This window comes from Schistocerca nitens, chromosome 2, assembly GCF_023898315.1.
Source record: "Schistocerca nitens isolate TAMUIC-IGC-003100 chromosome 2, iqSchNite1.1, whole genome shotgun sequence".
Classification (NCBI taxonomy): domain Eukaryota; kingdom Metazoa; phylum Arthropoda; class Insecta; order Orthoptera; family Acrididae; genus Schistocerca; species Schistocerca nitens.
The window spans coordinates 560,364,779-560,380,147 of record NC_064615.1 but is presented as its reverse complement, the minus strand read 5'-3'; the positions used below and the strand labels follow the sequence as shown (position 1 = coordinate 560,380,147).

The following is a 15,369-nucleotide window of genomic DNA, read 5'->3' as shown; positions in this document are numbered from 1 at the left end:
AGGATGTAGGTTGCAGTAGGTACTGGGAGATGAAGAACCTTGCACAGGGTAGAGTAGCATGGAGAACTGCATCAAACCAGTCTCTGGACTTAAGACCACAACAACAACAACAACCATGACAGACGTTCAAAAAGGTCTTGGGTTGATAAAAAATACGAGACGTAAATGGGAATAATTTGTTTAAATCACAAACACTTTCTTTTAATACATTCAGCACTATGCCCGTATGCCAAACAGGCGCTCTTTTGTTGGCCATATGGACGGCTTTCCCTTTCACTGAAATGTTACTTTAGCTCGCGTCGCATAAGAAGGGGCTTCGTGCATAGAGGCGGAGCAGTGGAGAGATAAGAACTGCGCATGGACGGTAGCAGAGAGCGGGCAAACGAAGTCCACCATGCCGAACTGCATTGCTGCCCACGGTATATCGTATTATACGTTGAAATCTATGAGGGGAATAACAAATATTAAACCAATTTCGATCAGTCGTCATGAGAGAAACGACGTTGCGTCCACTGTCCTACAGATTTACTCTGCGTGACGTTGGGAGGCGAGAACAGCTGACACAGCTTTGTGAAGATGTGAAGCATAATTTTTCTTAAAATGACAATTGTCTGACGACAAGATCACTGAAACTGCTTTTCATAATTATCATTTACTGCGATTTGAAGTGTGTTATAAGTAAAAACTTAATACACAACAAAATTAACTTCAAGCACAAACCGAAATCATTATATTTGCTTGACAACTGCTTCTACTCAATAGAATTTTTAAAAATGTGTGTAAGGTGTTTGTGTCGATGCGTTTGACAGTAGTTAAGTGTAATCACTGAGCGTAAAAACAATTAGTGGTAGGAAAACCTAATGAAAAGACTATTTTTCGCTGTTGCCGAGCATTATGAGTGTAAACTAACTCGTTCGACATTACAGTGAGAGACTGTATTTATAATCCATTGAACAAGCAACCAATTAACTATCATCTGCGAATAACTCCAGGGAACGATGATCGATAAAATCCAAAACCACCAATATCTCGACCAGTAACAGTGACTGTCGTTTTATGGCATTATCCAGTTCGTGCCTTGAAAGTGACAGGGTTTTACATGTGGAAATATCGGACCTTTGACGAATTTATCCAGCTGCGTTCTCGCATGTTATTAGAGCATACAACATGATGGGAGAAGCTTAACTTCTCCTGGGGAAATATGTTGAACATTATAGTCTGCATAATTCAAAGGATACAAAGTCCTAATCAAAAAGACTAGGAATTCCTCATTATTATGCATGCAACTGATATGTTGACAAACACATTTTTTAAACTACGTGTCTTTCAAAGTAAGAAATATTATTACTTTGTTCCAAAGTCTACACCATAATACCATCGTCACTTCTACTTGAGTCTGTTTCCGAACAATCTGATTATAAATTTACGATGATAGGTTCAAGAAGAAATATTGAATTTAATTGATGAAAGGAGAAAATACAAAAATGTAGTAAATGAAGCAGACAAAAAGGAATACAAACATCTCAAAAATGAGATCGATAGGAAGTGCAAAATGGCTAAGCAGGGATGGCTAGAGGACAAATGTAAGGATGTAGAGGCTTATCTCATTAGGGGTAAAATAGATACTGCTTACAGGAAAATTAAAGAGACCTTTGGAGAAAGGAGAACCACTTGCATGAATATCAAGAGCTCAGATGGAAACCCAGTTCTAAGCAAAGAAGGGAAAGCAGAAAGGTGGAAGGAGTATATAGAGGGTCTATACAAGGGCGACGTACTTGAGGACAATATTATGGAAATGGAAGAGCATGTAGATGAAGATGAAATGGGAGATATGATACTGCGTAAAGAGTTTGACAGAGCACTGAAAGACCTGAGTCGAAACAAGGCCCCCGGAGTAGACAACATTCCATTAGAACTACTGACAGCCTTGGGAGAGCCAGTCCTGACAAAACTCTACCATCTGGTGAGCAAGATGTATGAGACAAGCGAAATACCCTCAGACTTCAAGAAGAATATAATAATTCCAATCCCAAAGAAAGCAGGTGTTGACAGATGTGAAAATTACCGAACTATCAGTTTAATAAGTCACAGCTGCAAAATACTAACGCGAATTCTTTACAGACGAATGGAAAAACTGATAGAAGCCGACCTCGGGGAAGATCAGTTTGGATTCCGTAGAAATGTTGGAACACGTGAGGCAATACTGACTCTACGACTTATCTTAGAAGAAAGATTAAGGAAAGGCAAACCTACGTTTCTAGCATTTGTAGACTAAGAGAAGCTTTTGACAATGTTGATTGGAGTACTCTATTTCGAATTCTGAAGATGGCAGGGGTAAAATACAGGGAGCGAAAGGCTATTTACAATTTGTACAGAAAGCAGATGGCAGTTATAAGAGTCGAGGGACATGAAAGGGAAGCAGTGTTTGGGAAGGGAGTGAGACAGGGTTGTAGCCTATCCCAGATGTTATTAAATATGTATATTGAGCAAGTAATAAAGGAAACAAAAGAAAAGTTCGGAGTAGGTATTAAAATCCATGGAGAAGAAATAAAAACTTTGAGGTTCGCCGATGACATTGTAATTCTGTCAGAGACAGCAAAGGACTTTGAAGAGCAACTGAACGGAATGGACAGTGTCTTGAATGGAGGATGTAAGACGAACATCAACAAAAGCAAAACGAGGATAATGGAATGTAGTCGAATTAAGTCAGGTGATGCTGAGGGCATTAGATTAGGAAATGAGACACTTAAAGTAGTAAAGGAGTTTTGCTATTTGGGGAGCAAAATAACTGACGATGGTCGAAGTAGAGAGGATATAAAATGTAGACTGGCAATGGCAAGGAAAGCGTTTCTGAAGAAGAAAAATTTGTTAACATCGAGTATGGATTTAAATGTCAGGAAGTCATTTCTGAAAGTATTTGTATGGAGTGTAGCCATGTATGGAAGTGAAACGTGGACGATAAATAGTTTAGACAAGAAGAGAATAGAAGCTTTCGAAATGTGGTGCCCAGAAGAATGCTGAAGATTAGATGGGTAGATCACATAACCAATGAGGAGGTATTGAATAGAACTGGAGAGAAGAGGAGCTTGTGGCACAACTTGACTAGAAGAAGGGATCGGTTGGTAGGACATGTTCTGAGACATCGAGGGATCACAAATTTAGTATTGGAGGGCAGCGTGGAGGGTAAAAATCGTAGAGGGAGACCAAGAGATGAATACACTAAGCAGATTCAGAAGGATGTAGGCTGCAGTAGGTACTGGGAGATGAAGAAGCTTGCACAGGATAGAATAGCATGGAGAACTGCATCAAACCAGTCTCAGGACTGAAGACCATAAGAACAGCAACAGGTTCAAGGCTTATATCCATCATCACTTCCCAGTCAAATTATTCGTTTCGGCATGGCGCACATACTGTGCCTATGCTACAGGTGGGATTTTGTCTATTGCCTCATGCATAAGTGATTCAGTGAATGTTATCTTGAACTTTTTTCCTGCCAAGTAGCCTTATCCTTTGCCAAAATTAATTCCACAGGGCTACATTGACAGTAACACGTGCGAAAACGCGAAACTGAGTGACACCATTCACGTGCAAGGAAGTCAAGTTTGTACGTTTTGTCATATGACTTGTATAAGTTAACGAGCTACAAGAGACCAGTAGGAATCTGATTTATACTGTGCTTAATGTATTTATTTTTTAAGCCAGGGAAAACTTGCCGCTTTTCTGGTGCTTATACTTGGTGTTTTCTCTGTGACAGTTGAATTATAACTCGCAATGACCGACTTCGAAGCAAGGTATGACAAGAATTGTGAATCACGTCACGAAACTGACAGCGTTCTTTTCTGAATGGTAGCCTATTCACTGCTGCTTTCCTTACACGTAAATACAAGTTTACTCGTACTCTCAGAAACAAAACCAGAAGAAGAGTCAGCATCCAGAATAGTTATCTGAGAACCTATTCCTATGAAAACTTTAAAACCGCCAGTACCATCACTCATTTTCCAGCAGATCTTCCTGGAATGATTCTAATTGGCTCCTGTTTCATCAAAATAATACACTGTTGAACTACCTCCACCTCTTGTATTGTGAATCTTTATATATAATATAGTTTGTGCTGCACCTATATCATTTCTTTGAACGAAATACTCTCTTCCTAATACGCATATCAAGAAGCAACGTCTTTTAAAATTCTTTACATTGACAAAGCGCTTACCATTGAAGCTAATCTCCTCCTGCATAATTGTAATACGTTTTTGTGATGTTGCGTATTCATCATTCACATGGATCACTTTAAAACGTCGTTGTTAAAACCATCCTTGCGATTTCGATGCTTTCCAGGTGACATGAAACCAACGTTTTGTATGGTTCCTGCAGCTCTGGCACTTTCGTTTATAATTCTCTTTACAGTTTTCTTCCTGACACCACATGGTTCTGGAGTCCGTTATTGCGTCTTCAAATGTCAACAGTAGGAGATGGTTCAAACTGTTCAAATGGCTCTAAGCACTATGGGACTTAACATCTGAGGTCATCAGTCCCCTAGACTTATAAACTACTTAAACCTAATTAACCTAAGGACATCACACACATCCATGCCCGAGGCTGGATTCGAACCTGCGACTGTAGCAGCAGCACGGTTCCGGACTGAAGCGCCTAGAACCGCTCGGTCACAACGGCCGGCAACAGTAGGAGACCTGCTTTCAAATTCATGTTTGAAAAAGTTATAACTGCGATAAATAATCTCCCTCGGCCGCTTGTGAAGCGCTTCACATTTATTGCCGTCACCTGACTTTCTTTTTAATCGCACTTAAACATTTACAGATACACATTCACACTTATACTGCTAAAAAAAAAAAAAAAAAAAAAATGGCAGTTCAATAATTTGGTTGTCGCGAAGTAGGGCAACAGTGCAGCATGTACGAGCGAGATTTTTGCTGTCTAGCTGTAACTCGCTGCTAGCCGCTTGGAAAGAGAATGAATATTATTGGCTGCCAGTGGCCATTGGAGGTGGCTGTGCAGAACCGTTGAAAATTGGACCGCCTTCCAACTTGACGCGGACTTTGTGTGCCTTTACTGAACATGTTATAGGAACATCAGACACTAGCTGTCGGAATTGTCATGAAGAACAGAAAGGGCCTACCAACAAGATTCGAAACAAGAAAGATTTTTTTTAGGAAGGGCCCTGTTTTAGCGCTCAAATGGAAAAATAAAAGTGACATGTATCGCCTCACCACAACACGTCAGGTAGCCACCAAAGACGTTACTGTGCCTTCAAAAGGAGGTTTTACAGGAACAATAAAAGCAAACAGTCTCATAGAGAATAGCATAAACAAGACTGGTGCAGTCTGCGTCAATCAGCGTTGCAGCTTCTACCCATTCCTTAACAAAACAGTTAAGTTTTAGAAAGAACTTTTCTTTCACATTTTCCTAATATCTACTGTGAATGGTTTTGTTTTGTACAAAAATGTCACCAAGTAGAAGATACCTCTAGTGGGATTTATAAAAAAAGATGGAATGGACTTGGTAGCTGTAGGAGGAGACAGCCGATCATTCAGTCACTGGAACCAACACCAACCACAGGCCAGGCAGATCCTGGACGCCATTTTCCAGAAAAGCCAACACAGCAAACGCCGCATCCTGCTCTAAAGGTTGCTCTGACCGAGGAAAGAGAGAGACTTTCAAACAGATAAGGATAGAAAGCATAATTATCATGCCACAAAGACTGCAATGCTGGACTCTCGTCTTTTCAATACTACTATTTAGAAGTAAATTATGTTTCATTTATAAGTCATAATTTTTTGTCATAAAATATTAAATAAATATGTAGTTGTGAAGTTATTTTTTCGTTTCAATTTCTACTTGACATCTATGTTAGCAGATGTAAAACTTATCTCCAGGGGGGGAGGGAGTATTTTTATGTTTTTGGCAACATTAATGTACCAGTACTGGTGCCAATATAAATGTATAAGCAAGTATAACCTGATTTATAAGATAGGGTGTTTAAAATGATGCTAGATGTATGCCTCTCAGATGCTTAGTATTGCCTAATTACTCTTTAAATTTACTAGAAAATCGCCAGTTCACCTACACAGTCAACGAGTAGAGACAGCAGTGTTGAATTTGTTAAATAAGCAGCTATTCTCCAAAGACCTTCTAGCATTCTGGCAATCCCAGCCCACTGAGCAACATGCGAGGGGCGTTCAATGAGTGATACAACACATTTTCTTCCGAAAGCAGGTTGGTTTATTCAGGATTCCACTACGTCATATTATTCCCACTCTTTCGGCTAGAAAACCCTCAAGAGAATCTCCGTTCACTGCGACTTCACTGGCAGGGCCTGTATGTCCGTATGGTACCACTCTACTGGCCTACGTCGGAGCATCAATAACGTCAAAAATGGTACAAATGGCTCTGAGAACTATGGGACTTAACATGTTAGGTCATCAGTCCCCTAGAACTTAGAACAACGTAAACCTAACTAACCTAAAGACATCACACACATACATGCCCGAGGCAGGATTCGAACCTGCCACCGTAGCAGTCGCGCGGTTCCTGGCTGAAGCGCCTAGAACCGGTCGGCTACCGCGGCCGGCATCAATAACGTCCCCATCATCCACATACTGCTTCCCTGCATCCTCCATTGGGCCAAACAGATGGAAGTCAGAAGGTATGAGATCCACGCTGTAGGGCGGATGAAGAAGAACAGCCAACGAAGCACCATATACGAGGGTCACTCCAAAAGAAATGCACACTATTTTTTTAAAATCCATCTTTCATTTTACACGTTTGAAAGTTTTACACTGTGTAGATACATCCTTTAGGAACAATATTTTCATTTCTTCACATAATTTCCATCCCTCTCAACTGCCTTGCGCAATCTTGGAACCAGCGCCTGTATACCCGCACGGTAAACTTCTGGACCAACCTGTTGGAGCCACTGTTTGGCAGCGTGCACAAGGGAGTCATCATCTTCAAACCTTGTTCCACGAAGAGAGTCTTTCAGTTTCCCAAAGAGATGATAGTCACATGGAGCCAGGTCAGGACTGTAAGGCGGGTGTTTCAGTGTTGTCCATCCGAGTTTTGTGATCGGTTCCATGATTTTTTGACTGACATGTGGCCGTGAATTGTCGTGCAACAGCAAAACATCCTGCTTTTGCCGATGTGGTCGAACACGACTCAGTCGAGCTTGAAGTTTCTTCAGTGTCGTCACATATGCATCAGAATTTATGGTGGTTCCACTTGGCATGATGTCCACAAGCAAGAGTCATTCGGAATGGAAAAACACCGTAGCTATAACTTTTCCAGCAGAAGGCGTGGTTTTGAATTTTTTTTTTCCTTGGGTGAATTTGCATGATGCCACTCCATTGATTGCCTCTTCGTCTCTGGTGAAAAATGATGGAGCCATGTTTCATCACCTGTCATAATTCTTCCATGAAATTCATATCCACCATTCTCGTACTGTTCCAAAAGTTCGCTGCATACCGTTTTTCTTGTTTCTTTGTGAGCCACTGTCAGCATCCTGGGAACCCACCTGGCACAAACCTTTTTTAACGCCAACACTTTCAGTATTCTGCAAACACTTCCTTCCCCTATCCCAACGTAGCGTGACAATTCGTTCACTGTGATGCGTCTGTCAGCAGTCACCAATTCGTTAACTCTCTGCACATTGTCTAGAGTGTGTGCAATACGAGGCCTGCCGCTGCGAGGACAATCCTCAATATTGCCGTGCCCGCTTTCATCACGTAACCTGCTTGCGCACCGACTAACTGTACTGCGATCGACACCAACATCTCCATACACCTTTTTCAACCTCTTGTGGATGTTTCCCACTGTCTCGTTTTCACAGCACGGGAATTCTATGACAGCACGTTGCTTCTGACGAACGTCAAGTCTAGCAGCCATCTTGAAGACATGCTGTGACGGCGCCACGCACGGGAACAGGTTGAACTAAGTTTGAAAAGAAGCAGGAAGGATGTATCTACACACTGTAAGACTTTCACACATGCAGAATGAAAACTGTATTTTTACAAAAATAGTGTGCATTTCTTTTGGAGTGACCCTCGTACTTCAGGGTTGATAATTGCACCACGAGGACATTAAACCCCTTCAGAATCCTAGAAGACCGTCACCATAACTTTACCGACTGAGGGTGTGGCGTTGAAATTTTTCTTCACACACACCCATGCCCGAGGGAGGACTCGAACCTCCACCGGGACCAGCCTCACAGTCCATGACTGCAGCGCCTTAGACCACTCGGCTAACCCCGCGCGGCACTACCAACAGAAATTTCCAGTTGAGCAGCGAGGTGTTTGATTGTGATCCGTCTATCAGCTCGAATGAGACAGTCCGCATATTCCAACGCTGCAGAAGCTACTGCTGTGTGCTGCTGGCCGGCACCCGGGAAATCGGACAGGTTTGTGCGATCTTGTTGCGATGATGACAGACGCCTCGCCCAACGACTCACTGTGCTTTTGTTCACTGCCAGGTCTCCGTAGACATGCTGCAAGCGCCTCTGAATATCTGCGATGTTCTGGTTTCCCGCCAAAGGAAACTCAATGACAGCTGTCCGCTTGGTACGCACATCAGTTACAGACGCCATTTTGAAGGTTACCTATAACACCGCCAACGATGGGAACTCCATGGAGATACAGGGGTTGGGGCGGAAATACTCCACGGTATCCCACAACGAATTCCGAATTTTTTCGAGAGAAACTGGCAGAGAAAAAATGTGTTGCATTGCTTATTGAACGCCCCTCGTATTAGTCACCATTTAAAAAAAGCACCCTTATCGCTGGGGAGCTCTGTAGATGGTGGAGAACCTTTACTAGGTGGTTATGTGAGACTACACCTCGCGCGCGCGCGCCTTTGTATGTGTGTGTGTGTGTGTGTGGGTGGGTGGGTGGGTGGGTGGGTGGGTGTCGTTCGTATGGAATCAGAGCATCAAGATGGATAGACGTGACAAAAAGGAGCAGTCCTATTTGAATATGCCCCGGGCACACCATTAAGGTGGCCGATTTGTTGGTGTATCAACGAGGACCGTGCAACGTGGCTACAAGCAATGCTGTACCATTCTTAGCCACGTAACACGATAAGGAACACATGCCGTAAAACAATCCTAACCAATAAGGACTGCAGGCGTGTCTCACGCCTCGTTAACGACAGTCGATTTCGAAACCGACAGGAATGCAAGTACATCTCCACTAGTTTCCTAGCGAACATAGCGAAAGAAACTGTACGCATTGAACTACTGCGGGTACCGCGCGAAAGTGCACTGCTCGTAGCAGCACACACAGGCGCTCGCCTTTGCGTTCCAAGCAACACACAAACAGGACAGTTGCTAACGGGAAGCATGTAGTGCAGTCCGACGTGTCGTAGTTTCGCCTCTTTTCAAATGATGCACCAGCGGCCTAATATCGTGTAATTTTGTCTATTTTCTCGTATTAAATTACATTTACTAATTTTGGAAGCCAGCTGTCAGTATTTGCTCCAAGCCTTTAATGACTTTGTAAGTGTACCGATATCGACGCTATACTTGAAGGATCGAATCGACCTTTACCCTTCTTCGATCCAGCGCAGCAATGTCGCTGACGGGGGCGCCCTATAGTTTTAGAAGGCAGAAGTTGGGGCCTGCAGGTCTCATGGCGCAAAGGAGTGAGTTAGTCGAGCTGCGTGCTTGCACGGCAGCTGCCGAGTGCCTGCGCTTACCGCAAAAAAGTGAATTATTTTGTGAAAAGATTAGTGCCGTAATCTGAGTAGAAAGCATTTGTGTGGAAGCAAAGTGATCGTTGCTAAAAATAATAATTTTGAAGCTCAGGATAAATTCTGTATCGGAGGATTTCTTGTGTAATGAAAATGCGATCACACAGTAATGAATCAGCAATGGAAAACTCATATAAGCTCGTGATAGATGGTTAATTGCAGTTGTAGTGTTAGTGCAATCAGAACAAGTAGGGGCGTGATACTTGAATTTAAGGTGGAGTAAATTGTGTCGTTCAAAAGTGTTCACATATTACAAGTGTTCACATATTACAGCCTCTTCATTGTTATTATAATGTTTTGAAAGGGAATTAATTGTAAAACCATGGACCTTGCCGTTGGTGGGGAGGCTTGCGTGCCTCAGCGATACAGATGGCCGTACCGTTGGTGCAACCACAACGGAGGGGTATCTGTTGAGAGGCCAGACAAACATGTGGTTCCTGAAGAGGGGCAGCAGCCTTTTCAGTAGTTGCAGGGGCAACAGTCTGGATGATTGACTGATCTGGCCTTGCAACATTAACCAAAACGGCCTTGCTGTGCTGGTACTGCGAACGGCTGAAAGCAAGGGGAAACTACAGCCGTAATTTTTCCCGAGGACATGCAGCTTTACTGTATGATTAAATGATGATGGCGTCCTCTTGGGTAAAATATTCCGGAGGTAACATAGTCCCCCATTCGGATCTCCGGGCAGGGACTACTCAAGAGGACGTCGTTATCAGGAGAAAGAAAACTGGCATTCTACGGATCGGAGCGTGGAATGTCAGATCCCTTAATCGGGCAGGTAGGTTAGAAAATTTAAAAAGGGAAATGGATAGGTTAAAGTTAGATATAGTGGGAATTAGTGAAGTTCGGTGGCAGGAGGAACAAGACTTTTGGTCAGGTGATTACAGGGTTATAAATACAAAATCAAATAGGGGTAACGCAGGAGTAGGTTTAGTAATGAATAAAAAAATAGGAGTGCGGGTTAGCTACTACAAACAGCATAGTGAACGCATTATTGTGGCCAAGATAGAAACAAAGCCCATGCCTACTACAGTAGTACAAGTTTATATGCCAACTAGCTCTGCAGGTGATGAAGAAATAGATGAAATGTATGACGAGATAAAAGAAATTATTCAGGTAGTGAAGGGAGACGAAAATTTAATAGTCATGGGTGACTGGAATTCGTCAGTAGGAAAAGGGAGAGAAGGAAACATAGTAGGTGAATATGGATTGGGGGGAAGAAATGAAAGAGGAAGCCGCCTCGTAGAATTTTGCACAGAGCATAACTTAATCATAGCTAACACTTGGTTCAAGAATCATAAAAGAAGGTTGTATACCTGGAAGAATCCTGGAGATACTAAAAGGTATCAGATAGATTATATAATGGTAAGACAGAGATTTAGGAACCAGGTTTTAAATTGTAAGACATCTCCAGGGGCAGATGTGGATTCTGACCACAATCTATTGGTTATGAACTGCAGATTGAAACTGAAGTAACTGCAAAAAGGTGGGAATTTAAGGAGATGGGACCTGGATAAACTGAAAGAACCAGAGGTTGTAGAGAGTTTCAGGGAGAGCATAAGGGAACAATTGACAAGAATGGGCGAAAGAAATACAGTAGAAGAAGAATGGGTAGCTCTGAGGGATGAAGTAGTGAAGGCAGCAGAGGATCAAGTAGGTAAAAAGACGAGGGCTAATAGAAATCCTTGGGTAACAGAAGAAATATTGAATTTAATTGATGAAAGGAGAAAATATAAAAATGCAGTAAATGAAGCAGGCAAAAAGGAATACAAACGTCTCAAAAATGAGATCGACAGAAAGTGCAAAATGGCTAAGCAGGGATGGGTAGAGGACAAATGTAAGGATATAGAGGCTTGTCTCACTAGGGGTAAGATAGATACTGCCTACAGGAAAATTAAAGAGACCTTTGGAGAGAAGACAACCACTTGTATGAATATCAAGAGCTCAGATGGAAACCCAGTTCTAAGAAAGAAGGGAAGGCAGAAAGGTGGAAGGAGTATAGAGAGGGTTTATACAAGGGCGATGTACTTGAGGACAATATTATGGAAATGGAAGAGGATGCAGATGAAGATGAAATGGGAGATATGATACTGCGTAAAGAGTTTGACAGAGCACTGAAAGACCTGAGTCAAAACAAGGCCCCGGGAGTAGACAACATTCCATTAGAACTACTGACAGCCTTGGGAGAGCCAGTCATGACAAAACTGTACCATCTGGTGAGCAAGATGTATGAAACAGGCGAAATACCCACAGACTTCAAGAAGAATATAATAATTCCAATCCCAAAGAAAGCAGGTGTTGACAGATGTGAAAATTACCGAACTATCAGTTTAATAAGTCACAGCTGCAAAATACTAACGCGAATTCTATACAGACGAATGGAAAAACTGGTAGAAGCGGACCTCGGGGAATATCAGTTTGGATTCCGTAGAAATGTTGGAACACGTGAGGCAATACTAACCTTACGACTTATCTTTGAAGAAAGATTAAGAAAAGGCAAACCTACGTTTCTAGCATTTGTAGACTTAGAGAAAGCTTTTGACAACGTTAACTGGAATACTCTCTTTCAAATTCTGAAGTGGGCAGGGGTAAAATACAAGGAGCGAAAGGCTATTTACAATTTGTACAGAAACCAGATGGCAATTATAAGAGTCGAGGGACATGAAAGGGAAGCAGTGGTTGGGAAAGGAGTGAGACAGGGTTGTAGCCTATCCCCGATGTTATTCAATCTGTATATTGAGCAAGCAGTAAAGGAAACAAAAGAAAAATTCGGAGTAGGTATTAAAATTCATGGAGAAGAAGTAAAAACTTTGAGGTTCGCCGATGACATTGTAATTCTGTCAGAGACAGCAAAGGACTTGGAAGAGCAGTTGAACAGAATGGACAGTGTCTTGAAAGGAGGATATAAGATGAACATCAACAAAAGCAAAACGGGGACAATGGAATGTAGTGAAATTAAATCGGGTGATGCTGAGGGGATTAGATTAGGAAATGAGACACTTAAAGTAGTAAAGGAGTTTTGCTATTTAGGGAGTAAAATAACTGATGATGGTCGAAGTAGAGAGGATATAAAATGTAGACTGGCAATGGCAAGGAAATCGTTTCTGAAGAAGAGAAATTTGTTATCATCGAGTATAGATTTAAGTGTCAGGAAGTCGTTTCTGAAAGTATTTGTATGGAGTGTAGCCATGTATGGAAGTGAAACATGGACGATAACCAGTTTGGACAAGAAGAGAATAGAAGCTTTCGAAATGTGGTGCTACAGAAGAATGCTGAAGATAAGGTGGGTAGATCACGTAACTAATGAGGAGGTATTGAATAGGATTGGGGAGAAGAGAAGTTTGTGGCACAACTTGACTAGAAGAAGGGATCGGTTGGTAGGACATGTTTTGAGGCATCAAGGGATCACAAATTTAGCATTGGAGGGCAGCGTGGAGGGTAAAAATCGTAGAGGGAGACCAAGAGATGAATACACTAAGCAGATTCAGAAGGATGTAGGTTGCAGTAGGTACTGGGAGATGAAGAAGCTTGCACAGGATAGAGTAGCATGGAGAGCTGCATCAAACCAGTCTCAGGACTGAAGACCACAACAACAACAGTGTGAGCTCCGAAGGAAGTTATAGTTTGCCGCTTTTATTTGGGTTATATACCTCAGAAGTGGCTTAAAGTGATGGCATATTTATTCCGTTTTCCTTTTTTTTTTTTTAAATAAAGTACGGATTTTAAGTAATTTTGTATATGAGAAAAGACAGTAATTCCGCGTGGCATATAGAGCTGGTTGATGACTAAAAACTGAAGTGCTTTAGACACTGATAAACTTAATAGTATGGCGAGCATTTTCATTTAAGAAAAATCCGTGCTTAGTAGCTGTTCAGATTTCGGGAAATACGTTACCATGAACTTACTAACGTGAATGAAAGGGTTTGTGCATGACTGTGTTAGGATTACCACGGGTTTGGCTGTGAACGTGTAATTCTCGACTTCAGAATATACCAAGGTTTTGCCAGTATTTTCACCTTTCATTCAAAATTAAGACCTTTTGCCGATTCTTAGAATAGTTACGTTGTATACAGCGTGGTGTTCGTTGCGCCACGCTAGGTTTCTGCGCGGCTTTCCTACCGGCAATCTGCTGCAACGAGTTCACAGGTAGGTGCTCGTTTAATCCCATAAACGAACCGCACCGCTGAAAGACCCTACGCTGCCGACACGCGTTGATATACATCAACGGGGACAGTTGAAAATGTGTGCCCGATCGGGACTCGAACCCCGTATCTCCTGCTTACATGGCAGACGCTCTAGCCATCTGAGCCACCGGGGACACAGAGGATATAGTGACTGCAGGGACTTATCCCTTGCACGCTCCCAGTGAGACCCACATTCCCAACTTAATGTCCACACACTGCATTCATAGTGTCCCTGCCCATTATACACATTACTCGCGGCAGACAATCTTACCGAGTCCCATAACAGTTCGAGCAATACGTGTGCATCCGCAAGAAGAAGGTCAATGGCCGGTTAGCCTGAACTATATGAAGATGATATGTGTTCTTTCGGACATGTCCGAAAGAACAGATACCATCTTCATATTGTTCTGAGTGAATCAATATCACAGTATAGGACCACCATGATAGCTAATATTTCTGATGGACTTGTTCATTTAACGGTGGAACATTGTACTGTAGGAGAACAGTTAGTTAATATGTACTTCAAGTGATGCTTTGCTAGTCCATGACAGTTGTAAATTACCCAGAAATCCTGTGGCAAAGAAATGTGTCAAAGTTATTCATTTATGTAATCATGTTATTCGTTTTTGTAATAAGGAGAACTAATATTTCATATGTTTTAGTTTGATGTGCCGCCCTCACCGAGCAATCAAAGATCCCACAGTTGCGGTCGGGCGAAAGTTGCTTCGCCTGCTCACAACAGAAGGTACTATCAAAATAAATTCTCTGCAACCGAAAATGATTTAATCCATGTTTTGCAATAATTAGTGGAGTTTGGTTTGCAATATAGAGTTATTATTGATAAAGTAAAATTCCTGTTGAGGACATAACATTCTCAGTGACTTTCAAAACATGCCCAGTTTACTAGCTGTGCTTACGAAGATGGTTGGCCCACAGCGTGAGAACCTCTTCGCAACACTCCACATCAGTGTCCCGACAGATAACAGAAAAAGTCATACTGTGAGGCGTTTTCGAAATTACAACATTTTAATTGAGATTAAAGGTGGGGAAAACTGTGGAGTCAATGACACCAATCTGCAATGGATACTTCTAAGAAGTTGTATAAACATAAATTGATCGCAAATTTCCGTGTCTTACCTGTGGGAACACGGTACCAGTTCTCTAGCTCGCAGCCAACAGTTCGAGCGTGCGTGTATCTGTCAATATATATATCCGTATCCAGTTATATCTGACCTGTCCCAGAGCGTGTGTTTGATATTACGCACTGATAAAAATCGCGTGATATAACGTGTGATAATGGGGCTACTTTTTCTGAGGCCATTAACAGCTAGTGGTAAAGATTTATCTTCAAAACGTGCGTGGAAATGTTTTTAACCTTCATGAGTCACACGTCGAAGATGTGGGCGGTAATTAAAGGAGAAGTTCAGTAAGA

General features: G+C 42.1%; 1 protein-coding gene across 1 annotated transcript in view; it reads right to left on the bottom strand.

Moving 5' to 3' along the window:
* LOC126236595 (uncharacterized) overlaps nucleotides 1-15,152 on the bottom strand; it is a 55,836-nt gene extending 40,684 nt beyond the window's left edge. The window contains exon 1 of the mRNA XM_049946020.1: nucleotides 15,075-15,152. The gene's annotated coding sequence lies outside the window, so the exon portion shown is untranslated. The remainder of the gene's footprint in view (nucleotides 1-15,074) is intronic.
* Nucleotides 15,153-15,369: the final 217 nt, after the last annotated feature.